The sequence below is a fragment of the Trematomus bernacchii genome, unplaced genomic scaffold, assembly GCF_902827165.1.
Source record: "Trematomus bernacchii unplaced genomic scaffold, fTreBer1.1, whole genome shotgun sequence".
Classification (NCBI taxonomy): Eukaryota; Metazoa; Chordata; class Actinopteri; order Perciformes; family Nototheniidae; genus Trematomus; species Trematomus bernacchii.
In genome coordinates, this window is record NW_022987839.1 from 5,930,649 (window position 1) to 5,953,156 (window position 22,508).

General features: G+C 40.6%; 1 protein-coding gene across 1 annotated transcript in view; it reads right to left on the minus strand.

Moving 5' to 3' along the window:
* LOC117500367 (contactin-associated protein-like 4) overlaps positions 1 to 22,508 on the minus strand; it is a gene marked incomplete at its 5' end in the record, with an annotated part of 138,037 nt that overhangs the window by 111,444 nt on the left and 4,085 nt on the right.

Sequence of the window (22,508 nt, forward strand, 5' to 3'; positions counted from 1 at the left end):
GATATTGAAGCGAGATCGTGAAATTACTTCAAATTTGACATCCTAGCCATTCTGAAGCGTACCCTTGAAAATGTCAGCAAATATATGACGGATTTGGGTACCACTTTACAATAAGACTACCCAGAGTTCCCGTTAGCCGGTAATTACCGGACTATGACCGGTAAAATATGCTGAAGACCGGCAAATCTAAATCTCTCCGGTCAAAATGTCCGGTCAAAATGATTTCCCCTTAGCGCAATACCGCATCAGTTGCGCCACTTATGTGACAGACAAGAATAGTATGTGACAGACAAAAGAGTATGTGACAGACAAAAATAGTCAATTCTAATGTCTAACATTTAATGTGGAGAAAGAGTGTCCTGTACGGGTTGATTGTGTGTTGATCTGTTGGTAATGCCTCGGGGTTCCGGTGGGCATGTAAACAAATGCATAATGCTGCGCTATACTTTGTGGCCTCACCCAGTTGCATAGCAACGCTTATTGTTTAGGTGTCTTTTAATAAGCAGGTAGTCATATCATTAGCTAGAACTAGCTAGATCTGATCGATATGGAGATAAACGCGAGTGAAGTCTAATCTGACGGGAGAGAGAGATCAGCTGCTGCTGACGAGTCGACACTCATCTCTGCATGATCACCTGCAGCGGTGAGCGGAACAAAACACACACTTCAGGTTAGAATATCACACGTAGCTATTTTAATTACCTCTCAAACTACCTAAACTAGTTATAGATATGTTTAGTTTTACTGTCGGGTCACTCATTAGTGGATCCGTGAGCTGCATGATACTGGCGTGTTGTCAGGAGAGGGGGAGAGCGCTCCGTTTATTATTCCCGTGTTATTGTAAATGTCTGTACACTTTTGAATAGTTAATTAATCTACTATAATTAGTTTGTTTAATATCGAATCATATCAATTTGTTTTAAAGCTCAATAAATAACATAGAAGACCTTTGACCGGCACTTTTCTAATTTTGTCCGGAAGATTTAAACTGTAACGGACATGTTGACCGGCAAATAATTATTCTAACGGGAACTCTGAGACTACCCTTATAAAGGGTTTACGAATAGTTTGTAATTCATTTATTAATTAGGTTGTGAACACTTTATAAATCCTTAATAAGCTTTTATAAGACATGAGATAAACATGGCGACTGTGACCGGTTGCTTGCCAAATAGTGAGCCCACTTTTATCTGTACTGATAAGTCTTATATTGGCTTAGTCATCTTGCCAAATAGTGAGCCTGTGTTGACGTATGAAAACTATGTTAGAACTGGTTTATAAATGGTTCTTAATGATTAATAAAGTGTTTACAACCTAATTAATAACCTAATTATAAACCCTTTATGAATCCCTTATAAGGGTAGTCTTATTGTAAAGTGGTACCCGGATTTGTTATGCCAAATATTAGGAAAATATAAAAGTTCTAATCAAAATGGAGCTGACTTTTTGTTTACTTTCTCATAACTGTACAATAAAAATACTTTTTTGGTAAGGGTTATAGTCAGGGACAAGATTATATTTAAAATTGCAGCAAATCTCAGAAGCAAGACATTTATTTAAATTATTTTTCCAAGTTTGGAAATTAGAAAAAAGGTGTTGCAATTAAGGTGGGTTTCCTGTGCAGTGCCACTTATGGTCATAGTGAGAAACATTTTAAGCAGAAATATATTGAAATTCTTAGAAAACCTATAATGTGGGGATTAGATTTCTTTAGTATTGTCCCATATCCAACAGGACTTCTTTAATATGTAATGAATTATTGCTCCAAATCTTTCTTTATTGTAGCTACAAACTTACCGCACCAGTACCGTAACAGCATGAATAAACATGCATCGAAATCCAAACAAAGGCTCACTTTGCACGAGTGCGTGAAGAGCTGAGAACTACTTGTATAGCTCAACTGTAAGGTGCATCATTGAGCATGTGGCCATGGTACAGATGACGGGTCAAATATATGTCCTAGTATTTAGTTATTGGTGTAGAGACCAAAACCAGAGCAAACACGATGTGTACTTTGTAAAGAAATAAAAAGTAAGTTGTTATTCCTGTTCCTAAAGTAGATGCAGGCTTAAGACTTATATCATCAACAGTTTTATATTTTAAAAGTTTACAGTGCTTCTGCTTGAAAACTTCAGCCAGCCTCCAGCTTGGCCTCTGAGCAGTTTCTCTCTGATGGTGAAATTATCTGGTACTAACCGAGTCTGAAGTCAATTTAGGACACTTTGTTACGGCAGATATCATTAAGAATCCTGACGTACAGCCGCATTACACAGACTGAGCTTCACAGTGGCTCTTTAGTTGGTATTTTATATCATTAGTAATCGAGTAGTTTGAGCCTCATACATATTTAATGTGACTCTTTTAAATGTGCTGTAGCTGTTCCACATTCATCAGAGGGCCTGCTGCTCTTTGTTCCCCTGGAGCTCCTCCTGATAGTCGTTATCCCTGCAGCCGTTGACCTGACAGACACTTGTTACTGTGGGGGGGGGGGGGGCTCAGCGTGAAAAGCAGAGGAATTACAGTCGTCTGAAGAGGGGAAATGAGAGGGAAGGCTCTCCAAGGCAGAGTGCATTAATCCCTGAGGAGATAATGTGTGGTGAGGTAACTCTCAACAGAGAGAGGGAGCGGAGCAGTTTGAAAACATCGGGCAGGTTTTCCTCCGCTTTGGCATTTAAGAGCCGACGTCCCTGACACTGTGGCCGGTGGAGCACTAACACAGAGGGCTCAGAGGAAAATGGAGCTAAATGTTGAATACCTGCTGGACTCTGCAGCCACTGAACCTCGACACTGACCCTGCGTCGGACAGAGAGTTTCCTGAATACTAAATCACTGCATCTTCATCCTTTACACAAAAACAAACGCACCTCCTTTCTACTTCTGTCAGCTTTGACGTCTAATCCAGGGCAAACGCTTTCCTCTGACCTTTCTGAATTTGGCATCAGCAGAGAAAACAACAACTCCTAAACAACTGAAAATATTAGACAAGACAAGACAAGAGCCCTTCCACGCATGACGAGGATGTCTTTCTGGTAAGAGATTAAATGTTAATGAAGAAATGGAGGTGACACGGCTGTTTTACCTCCACTGGATCTTTGGAATTACCTCATTAGCAAGGTAATAGCAGCCCGAAAAGAGAATTTCAGCCTCAGGTGAAACAATAAAAGAAGGAAAGTCGCACAAAATTTCGAGCACAGAGGAAGCCATTACTCTGACATTTGAGTGATGGGAAATATCTTTTCATTTGGATCAGATATCCTCCTGGACACCCATCACTCACCCTGTGGCCCATCCATCCGTCCGGACTCTGTAAAGTCTATCATTTTACTGAAATGACAAATGGTGAGTTTGACGGCATTTCTTAAATCTCTCGAGGTTTGAAGCCTTCAGTCTTTGCTGTGACAGAGAGGGGGGGTCATAGGTCTTTCACCTGCATTGTCCACTTCTTTACTGTTTTACTGAATAACAAAGAGTCCGGGACAGAGACCCTGAATAGCGATGAGCTCCATCCATCACTCAGCACACAGTGAACAGAAGGTCCTGCTCTTCAGAGCTCTGTAAGCCCCAAACACCCAGAGTTCAGTGCTGCTCAGTGTGAGCCCTGTTCTTCAGCCATTCAGAGCATGCAGCAGTAAGCAGGATAATGAGGCTTTCCGGTGGTTGTTTTTGCTCCACAGCACTGACAATCATCCTCCAGTAGAAAACGTCAATGTTCATTTTACCAATCCACACCATACCACCTCCAGTTTGACCTGAAGGGGGTCAAGCCTGCTCCTTTTCACGACTTCATGTCACTCAAAAGCACCAAAGACCCATTCCTTATCAGGTCACATGCTTCTGCCTCATCTCTGTAATCTCAATGTTATATGTTAAAAATAACGCATTTTTTATATTGTTCATCCACTTAGGCCTGTCACGATAATTAATTTTGTTGGACGATACATTTTCCCGGAGATTATTGCGATAAACGATAATATTGTCGGCACTGTTGTAAGACCATTTTAGACCACTGACATAATGATAATATATTATAATTCAAGTACATCCTTTCAAACAGAACTTTTTATTGAACATCCAACATTGCAAATTAAATGTGAAATAATATTCAAATATATAAATGATATATAATAAATAAAACAAATTAAATTATAAAAAAATAATTAAATCACACACAATCAAAACAATCAATTAAATAGACTCAGGCTGGAAAACAGAGCTCTCTCTCTCATATATATATATATATATATAAATAAATATGAGCAAACATTGTCTGACAAGCAAAAAAAACCTCCTTAAAACAACAGTACAATACAAAGACCCAGATGCCTCAACAGGCCATATCCAAATCTGTATTTCAAAGTTTTCTAGCAAGGAACACCAACATGTTTGCATTGTCGGGCAAATGCATCTTTGATTGTAAACTGTAGGGAAGGTGGGGGCTCTCCATCTCCAGCTGCCGTGTTTGCTCCCAGCTGGGAAAACGGAATGGTAGGTTGTGTTTCAGATGCAGTTTAAGGTTGGTCGTATTGCTAGCTTTTGTTGCTACCTTTTTTAAAACAAATGCGACACACCGCCCGGCTCATTCAAGTCCGTAGGTTCGCCTCGTTGATTTGGCTTGAATCCAAAATATTCCCACACCGGAGATGTGGTATTAGTTTTCGCAACCAATTCCATTTAACTTCAAATTCCCCTCGAGTAAGTCACGCGTTGTCTCCTGCTTGTCTCTATGTTATTAATTTGGCTGCTACACTGCTGCACGCGGAGTGTCCTGACCTGGCTGTGTGTGAGCCCCTCACAGCGCGCCGGGCTAAAATTCTGGTCACATCCTTATGTAAACAAACACGCATGTAAACGGCAATTTATCGAGCTCAGAAAAGTTATCGAGTCCATTTTAATTTATCGTACGATAAGTCAATTTATTGATTATCGCGACAGGCCTACATCCACTACAGAGATACAACCGCTCCAATAAGAAAAGCTTAGAGATGCAGCTCTTTATCAGATATGGAAAAATGTAGCAAACCGGAGCAACTTGGTAGCCAAATAAACTCATTGTCACTTTTATTTAGTTGATTGTGTCATCTCTGCGTATTTACTGTCAACTGCCCAATAAAGGTGGCAACAAACAGTCAATCTTTTTCTCTTTTAAAGATTGATTTTGATTATTTAAGCCATGGAAAGTATTTTAGAAACCACAGAAATCAGTCGTGTACGCCATTAGGAGAAGTTGGAGAACTTTGAAAAGCTGTATTAGATGATTCTCCACATTTACACTACATTTACGCATCATTGGCTATTAGACAGATCACAGAAAGTGTCCGGATATATTCCGCATTATGGTTCTGGTGAATATCTTGCGCTTTCTATTTTATCTTTTAATTAATTTCAACGTCCCACAATGCCTGAAAAGTAACTTATCTGCCCTTTCTCTTCACGGGAGAATCCATCCTAACAGCTTTTAAAGTGAGCCGCTCAGCACTTTCCCACTCCTCGCTGCTTTTAACAACTACAGAAATATTTTGTTTCCCAATTCTTCACGGAGCTGTCAAACACACTCCTGCATAATGTTCATTGCTTGTGGCCTTCAGCCGCTACCCAGCTAGAAAATAAGCTCATTATGTAAAGCACAATCTGCAAGAACACAGCCCCCACACACACACAGATCCCCGGTGCACACGGCACTCCGCTGCCTCGGAAAGGATCACACACTCCTCGTGTGTCTGTGGGAGGCTGCGTGGGAGACACACATCAACCAAATCAAGTGATCAAAAGCAGCGACAGCAGCATTTGAAATCTCTTCATCTCTGGCCAGGTTTGACGCACACACACACACACACACACACACACACACACACACACACACACACACACACACACACACACACACACACACACACACACACACACACACACACACACACACACACACACACACACACACACGCAGATAACAAGGCAGAAATAACAAACTTGCACCTGGGTTTAGTACAAACACTGCTCAAGAGTCTAGTTGCCAGTTGCAAAGTTAAGTACCCCAAAGATTTATGATAGAAATGTACAGTACGGGTCCCAGGCACATAGAAACTGCCGGGTGCTAATTTGCATATGTTCGGCAATTTGCACAATTAGCACAAGTTGCGTTAATTAGCGTGAATTAAAGCCTATATGGGCAATCGTTTTTAAATGCTTGACACTTTTGGAGTGGTTTTGGGGTTCATTTGTGATGCTGAGTCCATTTCTGACATTCAGGATGAAAAATGCCAACATGTGTTCTCTTGGTGGGTCGATTTGGATACATTTTGGGTCGATTTGGATGATTTAGGGGACTCTGGATCAGTTGGATTGAACAGATTGCCAATTTATTTGAAAATAAATCGTCCACAGCAGAGGTTATAATTGTCATCTTGTGCCCTCTATATCCAATGATCGCAACATTACTCATGGTGGTGAAAATCAGCCACCACATGTTCACATAGGCTATGATGCCATTCATGCTAATTAATAACTACACTAAATGCCGAAAACTGAGTTACAATGATGCAGATTTAGAGGGAAGGCTGCAGGCTACATCTCTGGTACTAATGGCTCGAGGAGGAGATATGTATCATAGAATACCAATCCACCCGATGCACTGAGTAACTCATCTGAATATATGTGCCTCTAAGTGTCTCTTAATGGAGAGCAGCAGAGCAACAAGTCTCCACGGGGAAAAAACAGTTTGGCACAAAATGCAATTTTCTTCTGTCACTCTAATAAAACACACAACACAGGGATATTCACATCATCCAAGCAGCTCGGCAAATCTAATTTATTTAAAAGGTAAAGCCCTGGATTGGACACCATGGATTCATGAGATTGGAAACGTTGCACCGGCAGAGAAGCTTATACTGCAAACGGTTTTAATGCAAATGAGAGTCGGAGCAGCACGCTGCACCTTTTGTCTTTTTTAATTGGAGCGAGCCAAACATCAATATGCAGCGTAACGCTCATATTGTGGTTTGAGACTGGATTGTCTGACATTTAGATAATCATATCACAACAGTGTGCTCTCTCCCTGGTGCTTTTATGAGCGTTTGTCTCCGCTTGAAACTAAACAATACATCTCCCATATCATAAATTACACTTCATTTGAAAACCACCTGACCCATTGTGCTGCATCTGCCAATATGTTTGAGTTTGTTTAGGCTGGTGTGGAAGGCAGGATATCTGTCAACTATGAAGCCATTTACATGTATCTTTCTATTTAATATGTAGTTTCCCTGCTGGCTTTATATCTGCAGTTAACCTTTGCTTCTGTAACGCCGGTTGATATGGAAATACTGACTCCAAAGATTATGCAATATTATATGTTGTATAGTATGACCAGCGCTGTAACATCAACAACGTAAGAAAGTCACTAGGGCTGTGCAATTAATCGTATTTTAATCTCGATTACGATTTTGGCTTGCAACGATTACGAAAACAACGTAATCGAAATAAAACGAATATTATTATTAATTATTTTTAATTATTTTTATTCAAATTTTTTTTTTTTTTTTATTGTTTTTTCAGTTGAATTATACTTAAAGTTCAGGGTAATCAACTGTTAAAAACATATTGTTCAAAACATTTTTTTCAATAAATGGATGTTTTCAAAGTAAATGGATAATCGTTTTTAATAATCGGGATATCAATTATTGACCAAAATAATCGTGATTATGATTTTTGCCATAATCGCTACTGTAAAAGTCACCGTAAGTGGCAGAATAAATGTTCTGATTGGTTTACTTTTTGAGTATCACGAGGTCTACTTTTAATGTTTATTTTATTATCTTTCCTTTTTAATGACTGATTTTAAATGCCATTTTTAAAATGTCTTCCATTTTTGTAAAGCACTTTGAATTACCTTGTGTTGAAAGGTGCTATATAAATAAACTTGCCTTGCCTTGCCTTGCCTTACTAAGTCATGATTTATCAATAAACAATCAAATGTGCCAAAAGCCAGGTGAGCATTCCCAAAGAAAGCGTGTGATGAATGATGTTTCCACCTCTTATTGGCTCTGCAGTGACAGGCAGAATCATTGTCTACCTCTGCCCCAACGTACCTTTTAAGATGCCTTTAAATCTCACACTCACTAAATAAAAGAGCCGATACTGGGCAGCATGACCCGACCGTACGGTTTATCTACTGTGTTTCTGCTGAGGCTAAACTGCAGAGGCCCAATTCATCAACTCACTGCTGAACCTCCTCACCCTGTTTATTTAAAGGCCTCGCAGATACCTCGATAATCTCTAAGCTCCCGTTGAGGGGTGAGGTGAAACGTGTTTCCAGTAACCTGAGGCCAGCAGAACATCGGAGCTCTGAAGATCACAGCGGAGAGAAGCAACCCCTAGAACAGCTGGTGCACGGGGTCCTCTGCGGTGCAATAACACACGTCTTATATCAGCTCCAGAGGTGAGAAACGGGCTGCTACCTAAGGCATTTATGGAGCTCTGTGTGTGTGTGTGTGTGTGTGTGTGTGTGTGGTGTGTGTGTGTGTGTGTGTGTGTGTGTGTGTGTGTGTGTGTGTGTGTGTGTGTGTGTGTGTGTGTGTGTGTGTGTGTGTGTGTGTGTGAGAGAAATCTCAGACTATCATTGACGAAAACAAACTGGATTAATATGTAGTTTAAAAACTTCAAAATGAACTCCAAAACTCAATTTACTTTTGTCACTTTCCACCTCATCCTTACCCTAGCTTTATTGGCATGACCATATCAAAACACAGAATTGTCAAATCCCACTGTAAAAGGCGCTAACAGTAACAGTGCCATGTTAACAATCCTATGGGAAGAAGCTGAACATAATTGAATATATATTTGTACAATATAATTGTATTGTATTGTATATAATCAATCAAATCAAAATGAAATTGAAAGTGTGTAGAAATATGTGTATGTCCACATTTTGGTAATATGATGTGTGTGTGTGTGTGTGTGTGTGTGTGTGTGTGTGTGTGTGTGTGTGTGTGTGTGTGTGTGTGTGTGTGTGTGTGTGTGTGTGTGTGTGTGTGTGTGTGTGTGTGTGTGAGAGAAATACAGCCTCTTAACACCCTCACTTAACCACAAACTAAGAGCCGCAGTCACAGCATCTACTGAAGTGATGCACCACTTTTCAGACGCCACGTACACGTACTTATATATGTGTATTTCTCGATACTGAGTACTATTACTAAAGAGTACTTCCTCATACCAGTACAGTTCAAACATTGACGAGTTTCAATGTTCCTCACTTTCTGACTGTAACACATAAAAAGGACTTTGTACTGCCAACAATGTCATAAAATATAACCAGTTACACATTCAGTGGGTCTCAGTGCCAGTGTGTATGGTGCTGTTTTGTCTGTGAAGCTTTTTTGGAAAATAAGAGGAAGTAATTAAAGGAAGTTTCTCTGCATTACCAGCCGTGAGCTTGTTTCTGTTTTCATCTACAAAATGGGAGCAAAACATCCTCCCCCATGTCCACAGTACTGAATGATGCTGAAAGGTATCGGCATTACGTTTGAGCCGATGCTGGAAACCACAATTTGTTAACTCCCCAGTGACAGAAGTAAACAAAGGAGTCCATTGGAGGCTTTTCAGTGAGGGGGGGGAGTGTGTGGGAGAGAAAACTCCCTCTGGAGGGAACACAGGGACATAAGTCTTTGCACTGTCCTTGGTAAAAGCTTCTGTTATTGTTACTGCCCAGTATAGCAGTGTTTGGTGCAACGATGGATATTGCCGTTTCCTGCTGCCATCATTTCAAGCTCCCCTTAAAGGTGTAAGAGCTCAACAAAGGGGACCTATCATGCAAAATGCACTTTGGTACGTCTTTTATACATGAATATGTGTCCCCGGTGTTCCAGGGAACTCACCAAGTGTCAGAAAACACAACCCTCTCTATTTTCCTCCATACCCAAATCTCTAAAAAAGGGGCTGCAACGGATCTGATAAAAACTGATCCAGATTTGAACACTGTCCTGACGTCAGGACGGTGGCGCTACGGCTATTGGGCCAACTCCACCAATCAGGAGGAGACATCCACGGCCATTGCCGTTCGAAAGCGCTGGAGACGCTGTAGTACATATGCCAGGCCTGTAGATGGTGCTGTTCTCACTGAATCTGCCCTTGCAAAAACAGAGCTAGAAATTGTCAAATTGAGCAAAATGAGGCATGGCTGAAATGCATGATCTGTTTGGTATTTTGAAAAAAAGAAAAGTATAAATATGCCTTATATAGGTATGGTCCTACACTATATTATTAAAATATAGCATGATGGGTCCACTTTAACTTTCACTGTTTTGGTTCTTGCTTCTGTTAAAGGAGCTGTATTCCACCATCCTCTTGACAATTGAACAGATCATAGATTGCAGTGTGCTCTACTTATGTCAGCATTGTTTATCCTAATATATAAAAAAAAGTGCTGACATTGTTCCTTCTCCGCCTACCTACTTACATCATGTTGACATAAAGTGGTATAAAGTGCGGTTATATCGAAGAAGTGTTATGATTACGATGACAAGTATATGAGCACAGTATCAGACTGATACCCACTATTAGTACCAGCGTTAATGTATGCCTATAATACTTTACAGTCATCCTCCCTCAGGAAACATAAGAAGATAAGTGCCTCTAAAAAAAAATGATTTGATATCCCCCATCTTCTCCCGCCTATCAAACTCTCAGAGCTGAGATTCCCTCGAGGCTGGAAACACAAAGGCTACTGACACTTCTTCAAATAACTCAAACGTTTCCGTCCTTATCAGAAGTTTTGGAGACGGTCGTCGATGCAGCACTTTTACTCTGAACTACTGAACCTTCATAGGGAAGTGTAATTGGGGGAGAGCTGGGGGAAATTCAAGACATACCCCAATTAGGGTGGTGGTCAGAAATATAGGATATGTTGGTGAATATCTTGTCATAGCTTGTTGGTCATAGAACAATCTGATAGGATAAAAACTTTAGTCCAATGAGATAGTAGGGGGTAGTAACTTTCCTGAAACCACGGATTGTCTTTCAGCTCGCAGAAACAAATCTTTTGCACTAGATAACAAATAAAAGTGATAAACAACTTCACACCAAGGACTGCAGGTGGCACGGGTCCAGAACAGTATTACACACATCTGTCCTCTGCCTGTCTTACAGTAAATGTAATCTTTTCCCTGCAGCTTGAAGAATTTGAAATGCGAGTTGATAATTCACTTCACAGAAATTTGATTTCTATACGGTCGGTTTCTCCGGGTTAGGATTTATCAAGCTGTTATGAAATGACCCGTCGAGCCCTGCACAGTCCCTGCAGCTACTTTCTGCTCCCTGAGGAGAAGCCACTTCAGATACAACATGGGGAATTTGTTTACAATATAGCTGCAAAATAACAAAAGATATGAACCAAATCTCATGAACTACTCTCTACATAAAAGACACTTAATGCTCAACTCCAAGGTGAGCACAGCGTTGATATTGTGGGCCATTTCTAACTCTTAATTTAGTGTAGTAAAGTATATATGGAGTGATTTTCAGATGCTACCAATGTAATGTTTAGATATGTTAAAATAATAGGGACATGATGTGCTAACATTATGTCGTTTCAGGGTTTAGGGCTAAAATGAGGGCTTACCTTTTGTAATGGAGTTATAATGGGGACACACAAAAATAATTCATTTGGCCGGATAGTAGGGCTGTGCAATTAATCGTGTGCGCTGCCCCCCCCCCTAAAAGCCCTCTCGGCCAGGTTGTGACTTGCAGTCTGTTTAATAACAGACTGCGTGTAGCAGTATAATTAAACATTGCAGGTTGTGAGTGACATTAGTTATCATATTTATATATGTTTAGTAGGTTGTGGGTTTAATTCCCGTCAATAGAGTGAAGCTGTTCCTTCAATGTTCACTTGTGTTAGCCATGCATTCATATCTATGGCAGTGCAGTCGTGAAGAAACTCAGTACTCTTGGGTCTGAACCCGAACACACACACACACACACACACACACACACACACACACACACACACACCACACACACACACACACACACACACACACACACAGCACACACACACACACACACACACACACACACACACACACACAACACACACACACACACACACACACACTCCCTTAAAAGCCGGCGGGGGTGACATTGTAGAGGCAGTTGAGACTTTAACAGCAGGGGAACAGACAGGGGAAACTATTAGATGCTATTTCTCCTTCCTCCCCTCACACATACCCTCCTCCTCTTCCTCTGCTTCTCCTTCCACTCTATTATCTTCACCCATCTTTAAAGTTCCTCTTTTCTCTTCCTGTCTACGATTCTCCCTTTCCTTCACACCTGCTGTCCTCCCTGTCATCCTTCCCTACACCTCTTCTGCCTACGTCTTCATCAAAGATGTGAGGCTGTGCCTCCAGAAAGCAGATGGTGGCACAGACACACACTGCAGAGTCATTGAGGGATAAAATGGGAAGGCAGTAGAAATGTCAGTGCAGTTGTGAGGAGCGGAGAGGGAATACTACGAGCAGACAGCCTGCAGACTCTGACCCCTATCCTCTCATACTTTAGATTCCTCTTCTTCTCTCAGACACTACTCACCCACCTCGTTTTCACCTTAGTGCTTAGCTCAGATTAAACTCTGTCTTGTTGAGTGGAAATTCAGCTGTACACTTTTTTTTTTAATGGCCACTGACTCAGCTGTGTCCTCCTCTCTAATGCAAACTGAGCGGCTCTGCTTCCTCTCAGCAGCCGTCTGCAGAGATGTGGTCACCGGGTTCATACAAATACACAACAGAGAGGATGTTATGCTGTGATCAGCATCTATCTCTGAGTGTGAATAGGACACCTACGAGCCTGAACTGTGGCGCACGGAGCGATGTAGATACACTGATGATGTGTTCTCTGGAGCTCTTGCGTTGCGATGATGGAAACATTGAAGCAGACCCAAAGCGTCACGATGCAAAATGTGGGGCTCAAAAGCTGTCAATAGAGTGATGCAGGAATGAGTCCTTAACTTGGAAATAAGTTAACATTTAAGCACTTCCTATTCCCTTGTCTAAAAGTCGTTTTTTTTAATGACTTTTTTGTTTGAATGACTTTTTAGTTTGAATCCCAAAATAAGGTCTGTGTTTATCACAAGCTTCAGAGAAATTCACGTTTTGTTCTATAACATGAAATATATCAGTACAACTCCACTGGGTAGTGTCTGACGCTTCTTTGTAACGTACAATGGCTGTTTCTAAAAAGAGGGCTAAACGAGACCACTCATCACCCCGAACATTAGCCGCCTTTAGCTTAGCGGTGGTCCCGTGAAGTCATGTGAATGTGAAGAAGTTTGTTTGTAGCCTTATCTTAGCTATTTACTTCTAGGGATTGAATTACAACTAAAACATAACAGTGGTCTTAATATGTGAAAATGATCTTGCTGAACAAAACGTGTTTGTATCAAAAACACTTGTTAAGATTATTTTCTGCAATATTCCAAAATGCAATAGAAAATCCCCTCATCACTGCACTACTGCATAATAGGGAAAGTGGTGACGTCCAATGAGGGAAAAAAAGGTTGAGAAAAGAGAGTTCGACACTTAAACCTACAGTACAGGCAACATTGGTGATTAAATACCTGGGTATGAGGGACTGATGTTTTACAAAATACCAGTTTTAGAGTCACTTTTAGCCTCAGGTTTTTACTAAAACCAGAAAAAAATCATCCAACATTTCCGCCAAAGGATCACATCATTCAGCCACAAAGGTCTTTCAGCCCAGAACACTTCGCTCTCTCTCTCTCGATGTGTCTGAGAGTCACCTTTTACACTGGGGAGGGGGCGAAGATTGCTTTCTTGAGCAATGTGACATTCACACCCACTTCCTGCAGGGATTGGTCCGGGGTGTGGGGGAGAGAGAGGAGCCAGGCTTTACATTTCTCTCTCAATCCCTCTATTTGTGTTCGAGTAACAACCTTTTCTGTCACTGTTCACTTTGAATCTCATCCAGGAGAGACAACGGCGCCATTAAACTCATATGCAAACAGTACAGCGTCTCCAAATATTATATCTGCAGGCGATTAAATGGACTCTTGATTGATTTGAAGATATTGGTGACTGCCTTTGCCTGAGCTTTTATTTTATGTCAGTGCTAAACTTTGTTATATCATAAGATCTAAAGATTTTACAAGGGGAAGATAGTTATTATTTGATCAATTGACTAATTATGGTCATACCCCCTTGTTATTTTTGACATTTCAAGAGGGATGATGTTCAACATTTTACTTTTGCTTTTCCCTAACGCTACTCCAATATAAAAGTTTAGCATACAAGCTATCGAACTGAAAATACTTTCTAGCACCCCACTGATCATTCTCGTGAATAATATGCAGTATGAACGTTGCTTCATATGGACAGTCTGTCGAATCCAGGGGTGGGGAACCTTTTTCCTCTCAAGGGCCGTTTCAATTTTTTCAACATCCTCCGAGGGCCGTACAAATGATTGACCTCTGAAATCACAGCCCATTCATTTGGCCTTTCTTTCATGCTGTGCAAAGACAAGGCAACCTCTTAATCCAGATATTGGATACATGATTTAAGTGGGGGGGGACCTCACCTCCTCTAGCGGGGTCTGGGCGGCATGCTCCCCCAGGAAGATTTTTGTGTAAATGTTGAAGTTAAAAGCAAACATCTCTCAACACCCATATGAAACAGAACTGGAAGCAGATTTTATTTTTCTTTATGGATATTTTACAAATCACTCCCCTTTTAAACTCTATTTTTGTTTATTAATAACAACTTTTTTTTACTGTCATATAGTATTTTATACCTGTTTACTTTATTCTCTTATTTTTTTATAACTATAATGATCATATAAAGATGTGCCTTTACCTCACTGGTTGTAGAAAAAGCTTCTTATATTCGTTAGCATAGCTAGCTAACCAGATGCTAATAACAACAAAGTTATTGACTGTATGATCAGTATGTCAGATGAACAGATCGCCTCTGGGCTTTCAACTAAAGACACAGCCACGCAAATACTGCGGCATGTGTACGGCTTCTTATCTGAAGTGCCGGGGGGGGCGTTCTGGTGTTCTCCGTCAGAATTACACCCCTGTCAGACGAGACATATACCACGTGATTACATGTCACTTGTTAGACGCTCAATACTGTGGGCAATCCCCACAGGAGCAATTTGGGTTGAAGAGTCTCAGAGACACGACGACATGCTGACTGCAGTGGGGTTTGAACCTGTAACCCCCTGATCCGAACACCAACGCACTAGTCCACTGCGCCACATGCCTCCCACGTGTTGACACGTTAGGCTCGTGTTGTGTTCAAGGACCCTGACCTTGGCCAGGAAAAATAGGCAGTTGGCTGGTTTAATTATTTTGCGGTCTAGATTTCTTACATTTTTTTCTTTTTTGCGTGTGTTTATAAATTACCTCGAAGGCCGTACCAAACGGTCTCACGGTCCGTATACGGCCCGGAGGCCGGAGGTTCCAGCATCTCAATAATTTACTGTAACTCATATTAAATCCCTCCACAGCCTGCAGCCGCTGAATAATCAAACCCTTCCTTCAACACTGGGCATGTAAATAACCAAAGCATGCAGATATTGCAGTGTAATGAGCTGAGACACTGGTCACCGAGTTCAAGGAAAATAAAATGTGATTACCTGTCCATCATGTTCCCCACCCCTGGTCTAATCCCTGCTGTAATAGAGACTGAAAGAGCCCGGTGACCTTGATAACTAATGCAGACAGTTGGTGAGTTTGATTTCTCCAGTAAAATATCCAAATACGGCAGTCATAACTAATGTACCCGCTGGAGCAAATAGAGTTGTACGTATACAATCATTTGTTGTTTGAGTCTACTGTCTGGGAGTGATGGAGTATCGTGACCTTAGCAGATGAGCGCTGATATTTGGGGCGACAGCAAGTCATCTTCTATAACGCCAGCTCCATTTGATGAATGGCTTCACTCTTTGGGCAGCCACACTTCTTCTGGGGACGGCCTTGAACAAATAAAGCCGTCCAGCAAGTCCAGATATCAAATGGATGGACTGCTCCTCACTTAACTCCCTGTTTCTGGGTTAATGCAGTAAATGTAGATTCATGACTGGTGGCTCTGTATCCTTGACTTCATCTGCTCCCAGTCATGGCTCCACTTTGCCTGCACACATTTCCATAAATGACACTAAAGAAGAAATATGAAGGGAGACTTTTCCTTTCTCCTCACCCTTGCTCTCGCTGATGCTGCCCTCTCATGAATCTTATAGGACCGGAAGCCCCAAAGGCTTTGTTCTGAGCAAACAAGAAGTTCACTGAAAAGCAATAAATTCACACGAGAGAAAGCCATACCTGAAATAAGCTCTGGTTCCCACTCTCCGGATTAATCCTGGGTAAGATGAGGGATACTTTATGAGCTCAGAGATTTAATCAAGCGACCGTAATATTCGCCTGGAGCCTGCAGAGTTTAAATAACAAACTCTTCCTTAGGGCAACGAATAGCCTTCAACGTGTGAGTAATAACACTCCTGAATTTGCCTCTCAGCCTCCAGCATCTCAATAATTTACTGTAACTCATATTAAATCCCTCCACAGCCTGCAGCCGCTGAATAATCAAACCCTTCCTTCAACACTGGGCATGTAAATAACCAAAGCATGCAGATATTGCAGTGTAATGAGCTGAGACACTGGTCACCGAGTTCAAGGAAAATAAAATGTGATTGCCTGTCCATCATGTCAGCCCTCGTGAAGTTTAATCACAGGACAACGGGGCAGAAGCTGTCTGAATATTAATATGTTTCACCTGACTCTGACTTACTAACCGCTGTTTAGATCTGACTTTCAGGCAAGTTTCAGAAAGTAAACTGACAACAAAGTTTACATTTCATTAGTTGCGAGTTTAAAAAGTGGTGATTCGGAGAAACCCGTGAGTCACTGAAAACACCCAGAAGCGAGGGTGAAAATGCAGATCAGCGCTTTCAGACACACAACGGGGGAGCAGTGGTATTATCTGTCATTAGGCTAGGATTAAAAGTCATTTAGTGTTCTTCAGATTATCTGTCATTAGGCTATGATTATAGCACACTCCAGTGGCTCGAGACCAGCTCGGAGCGGAGATAAACACCTCAGGAAATACTGATGAGAGAAAGGAAAGTGAACTTGAAAATGATGACGGAGAAAACTGCTTTTTCTGGCTGCTACCGCTGCTCTCTAAACTGTCATTATCTTCAAGTAAATGCAGGGTTTCACATTAGGCAAGAAATGATTGAAACAAGTATATCGTGTTCATTTTGATAACAAAACTATTTAAAAAAATGTTCCTCAACAATCTTTTTTTCAATAACTTGAAGGCAGTTGACGTCTTCAAATACAGACTGTGACGATATCAACCCTGACTATCATTGACGAAAACAAACTGGATTAATATGTAGTTTAAAAACTTCAAAATGAACTCCAAAACTCAATTTACTTTTGTCACTTTCCACCTCATCCTTACCCTAGCTTTATTGGCATGACCATATCAAAACACAGAATTGACAAATCACACTGTAAAAGGCGCTAACAGTAACAGTGCCATGTTAACAATCTTATGTCACATACATTCAGGGAAGAAGCTGAACATAATTGAATATATATTTGTAAAATATAATTGTATAATAAATAATGTATATAATCAATCAAATCAAAATTATACTGAAAGTGTGTAAAAATATGTGTATGTATGTCCGTATTATGGTGTGTGTGTGTGTGTGTGTGTGTGTGTGTGTGTACATCTCTCTCTCTAACACACACAACACACACACACACACACACACACAATTAAGTACTCCGTGTATTGTCTTCTCACAGTTGTTATCGTAGCTCCAGCTAGCTACGCTTCTTCTTAGATATTCTGGTATAGGTCTCAAGGGGAACCGTTCACATTAACAACTAAATATATTAATGACAAATCTGTGTTTGTGTAACCTAATAGTGTTTGTTTATGGCCAACAATGCCCTTTAGTGCTACGACTTTGTCTGAATTGATATTGTTTAATCGCTGCTGTTGAAAAGCTTTGATTTGTCACACCTGATTTGAGCGTTACAGCAAATAAACTGGACAGTCCATTGTCTCTTGTAAATAGGGATACAAAGCAGCTCCACGTACAGAAGTGATTTAGCCGCGCTGCTTAGAGGCTGAATCATTGTGTGCGGAGAAACACAAATATCAAACCTCTCAGGATGTATTTTAGCTTGAATTCTCTCTGATAAATAGCTTCATCCAGACCTTGCCCCTGGCGCTGGAAACAAATGAAATGTGGGGAAAAGGGTCGGCGATTATTAAGTGAATGATGTACTTTAGGCTCTTTGGGGAATGAATGGCTGAAGGACAACCTTTTGCTTTCAGGAAACTGAGGTTTGTTTTTGGGTTATGGATTTTAAATAGCATTTTCTCCTCTGGGTTCAAAAGCTTTTCTTCAAGGTGATGAGGTTTTAATTTGTCTCTCTGCAGCTTCTGATGACAATGCTTCTGATGTATCTGTCCTCTCAATGCAAACGCTCAATGTGCTTTCCTGAATGTGGTGTAAAGCCTATTTGTCTGCACATCCTTCACCTTTAAAGAAGTCATGTTTATCAATGTTTCCCTCTTATCTAGTCAAGCAAATCAGGCTGCAAACAATCCACAATCCTTTCCTTATTTGACAATAAATAAAGAGTTAGACACTGATTCTGCCTTCAGTGTGATATATTGAAGGATTTGTTACGATTTACATAGATTGTGTGTGTTTAGTTTTTCTGTTCCCAGCTTCATTGACTTATCTTTCCAATCGTTTTCTTTCCCACAGAGAGCAGGCTAGTCCTCTCCTTATCGATCCATCCTGAATCCCACATTGTCAATATCGACCTAAGTATCTATGTGCATCTGTTTGGTGATAAAAAACCCTAAGGTACGAACAAACCTTACGTGGGTAATGGTAACCTCATTGTTTGATTCTAATTCAAATCTGATGGCATGATAGCGGCTGTAGGCGTGGCATCACTGTGGGGATCGATAAACTGAATTAATGATATCCCTATTCTGGAATCTCCTAAGATCAGTTTGGTGCACAGCATGCAGGACAGGCATGGAGAAAGGAACAGGGCTTAAAGCTGCATTAACCTGTTAAGCCCCGAGCCTGTTTTTCAGGTTTCAGGCTCGAAAATGACATGCCCAAAACAAATGACTACAACTTCACTTCTAAAAGGGTTATATGAATAATTTATTTTATCAAAGCAAGGTTACATCTGTGAGTTGGATGTAGAAGTGTCAGAATCAATATAGATTTTTCTCAGTCAGAGTAAATTCAGATGGAACATAGTAAAAAAAGGTAAATTCTTACCTCCGCCTAAAGAAAAAACATTACTTATAGTGAAAACCACCCTTGAATGATGGGATGGTAGACTAAAAGCTTTAGGAATCCAAACTATAACATATAATAAGTACCCTGTATCAAGATTGAGGCAAAACAAGTTAAATTTGACCTTTTTAGAGAGGTTTAGCCAAAAAAAAGTTCCAGGCGGAATAAGCTTTCGGCACATTTGGGTACATCTGGTTCCATCAGTGCCATTTGACCTTTTTCAGGTACCAGACTATAAAAATGATGTATTACATTAAATTATCACCATAGGTTATAATAAAAATGTTTTTATTAAAATTAAAATTAAAAAAATTAATAAAAGCCGCCGACGGGGGCTTTGGGGCTTAACAGGTTAAATACACCTTTTTTAAATAATAACATTAGTTCAAATGGTTATATAGTGTCATAAAGGAGGTGCTTGTACTGCTGATCTGCATAGAATCATCACCTGACACTGCCGTTTTTCGGTATCAGCGGTTTTGAGCTTTTTTTGGTTTTCCTTACTACTACTTTACTGTTTTGCTTCACTATAATTGGAAGTTACACAATGTTCGCAACTAGCTAGTGAACACAGTGGAGCATTTAGCAGCTGAAGACCCAGATATTTCCCTGAGGAGTTGGAGGAGACCAAAAGCGGAGCTAAAAGAGAGTAAATAATAGACATAGTTTCATGAGGTGAACTGAAACACGACTCCAAATGAATGCAATTTCCCTCCGAGACACCATTTAATACAATAAGTTGTTCTAGGAAACACCTCTATGCAACTGGGTAAGACCAAAGGTTCATCACTACATGTCTTACCTGAGAATATATCATTATAGCACTAAAACATTCCTAAATTTAAAGACAGGAAATAGTCATTTGTGTAGGGGATTTGACACATGAACAATTTGAGTTAATTATAGGTTTGGCTTCACAGAATCAAACAGGAAGAGCTTGTTTCAAGACCACCTTGCAATGTTCAGCAATCCCACACACAGACAGATTCATCACGATAGACGTGGGAGATGTTGAACCCACAGGAGCCTCTTCAGAAGCCCTATTATAATGTGAACAACCGGGAACAGCACACTGTGACATTGTTCTGTCTCTCATTACTTTATCACAATCAGTCCATCCACCTACACACACACACACACACACACACACACACACACACACACACACACACACACACACACACACACACACACACTGTGCACCGGAGAAGTGCTGAGAAAGATCTTGAGAGGCATTCTTAGAAATGAAGTGTACAGTCGTTGACTTTTCTTCGCTTCAGCAGGAACATCTAGCAGTTTTATATTCATGCATAAAGTGCAAGGTGAATAAACTGTGATGATGTGTTTTCCAGCTGAAAGATAATTGAACTTCAATCTTTTTGGAGAATTAAGTTGAGAGTGAATTTTTTTTTAAACTATTTTGTTCTTCCCACGCCTTCAAGGGGCTGATTGGGAGTCAAAAGCAGATTGCACCAGAATCACATTGTCAGACTCACAATGGATTCTCAATAAAGGATCAAAATCAATTTCTATCTGATGCATTTTCTTCTCCTTATCAGAGCTTACGTTAACCACAATGCAACGCTGGACGCAGTCAGGTTGCACGGAGATTTAGGCGTGTTATGAAAGTAGCAGAAAATGTATCCTTGAGCTGCTGACATTTGCAAATACGCAGAAGCGATATTCTAAAAAATACTAAACATTGATGCAATTCCCCTTTAAAGTTACATTTAGGTTTATTTTAAAGCACTCAGGGTATATTGTTAACTTGGCTATGAATTAGCAACATGCCCCATTAATTGGTCTTAATTATTCGTATTACATTTGTATGTATTCATTAATTGTCTTTTGTATGTATTATTTTCATTATTATGTTTGATTCCTTTATTGTGTCTTAAGTCTGTCTCTCTTTCACTGAGTGGGTTATTTTTTGTTTTATTTTTTGATCATTTAATTGTATTCATCATTCTGCCTATTTTACCTTCTTGTATTCAAATGAATTGTGTATGTATCATGTACGCATGCTGCATGTGTGCTAATACGTTTTAACTTCTGAGATGAATTCAATGTCTTATTTTGTGTTTTTTTTGGGGGGGGGGCGTCTTGCCGTCATTTGACGCCATTATTCAGCTCCGAACGCCCTGAACTCGAGGGCGTCCAAAAAAATGTATACGTTTTTATCGCTTGAAATGACGAAAGGGAAAAAGGACAAGGACATCCCTCTGTTGGAGGGGCAAAGGAGTCTGGTGGGATTATTTTCGGAGTATTGAAGATCGTTTCCCCGACATCGGCGGTGCCTGCCACAGGACAACACGGAACGTGCGCGATTTGGACGCGATGAGCGGGGGGGGGTGCTAGTGGAGCACGCGCGTGAACTGCGAGCGCCGGAGCCTCGCAGCGGTGAAACTGAGGCTCCGTGGTAAACTGTGGTAACATGACTCACTAAAAAGAGCCGGAATTCCCATTACTAACGTAAAGAGATAGTATCTATAAGGAACCCCCCCCACCCCCGCTCTCGGGGTGGACGCCCTCTCAGCCCTGGTCTGGCGGAAACACTGGTGGACCACATTGTTGAAGCAGCTGCATCCTCTCTATGAAAAGTGTTTAATTATTATAACTAAAGGATGCATTATGTCAGTGGGGGTATTGTGTAACATTTTGTTCTGTTTCAGTTTATATCCCTATCAATATAAAAAGTAAAAGATCATTAAAAGTATTTTGCATCTTGACCAGCCTTACCACCAAAGACACTACTCTGGTTCCTTGTCCAAAAGCAATGCATTGAAAAGCAATGACAAAAAACTCAAAGTGCATTTCTATAAGTCAACTAAACAACCATGCTTGCATCCCAACACGTCTCAAGGCCGATGTGTTCGAACCACGCCGTGTTTCAACGTTGAGCAGCAGCTGAGGAAACCCACCAGCGAACAATACAGCAACGCTAATTAAATCCAGTAATTAATACAGACAGACACTCAGAATACCGCAGTGCTCAGAGGAACCGTGAAATCAATCAGAAGAAAACAAGTTATAAGACAGCAAAACTTTCTGAGGGCACAATTAGAGACGCAGCAGAGAAGCAATAACCAACAAAAGCGAGAAGAAACACAATCGTCTCTGATGAAAGAAACCTCTAATGCTGTAATTACTGTTGTTCA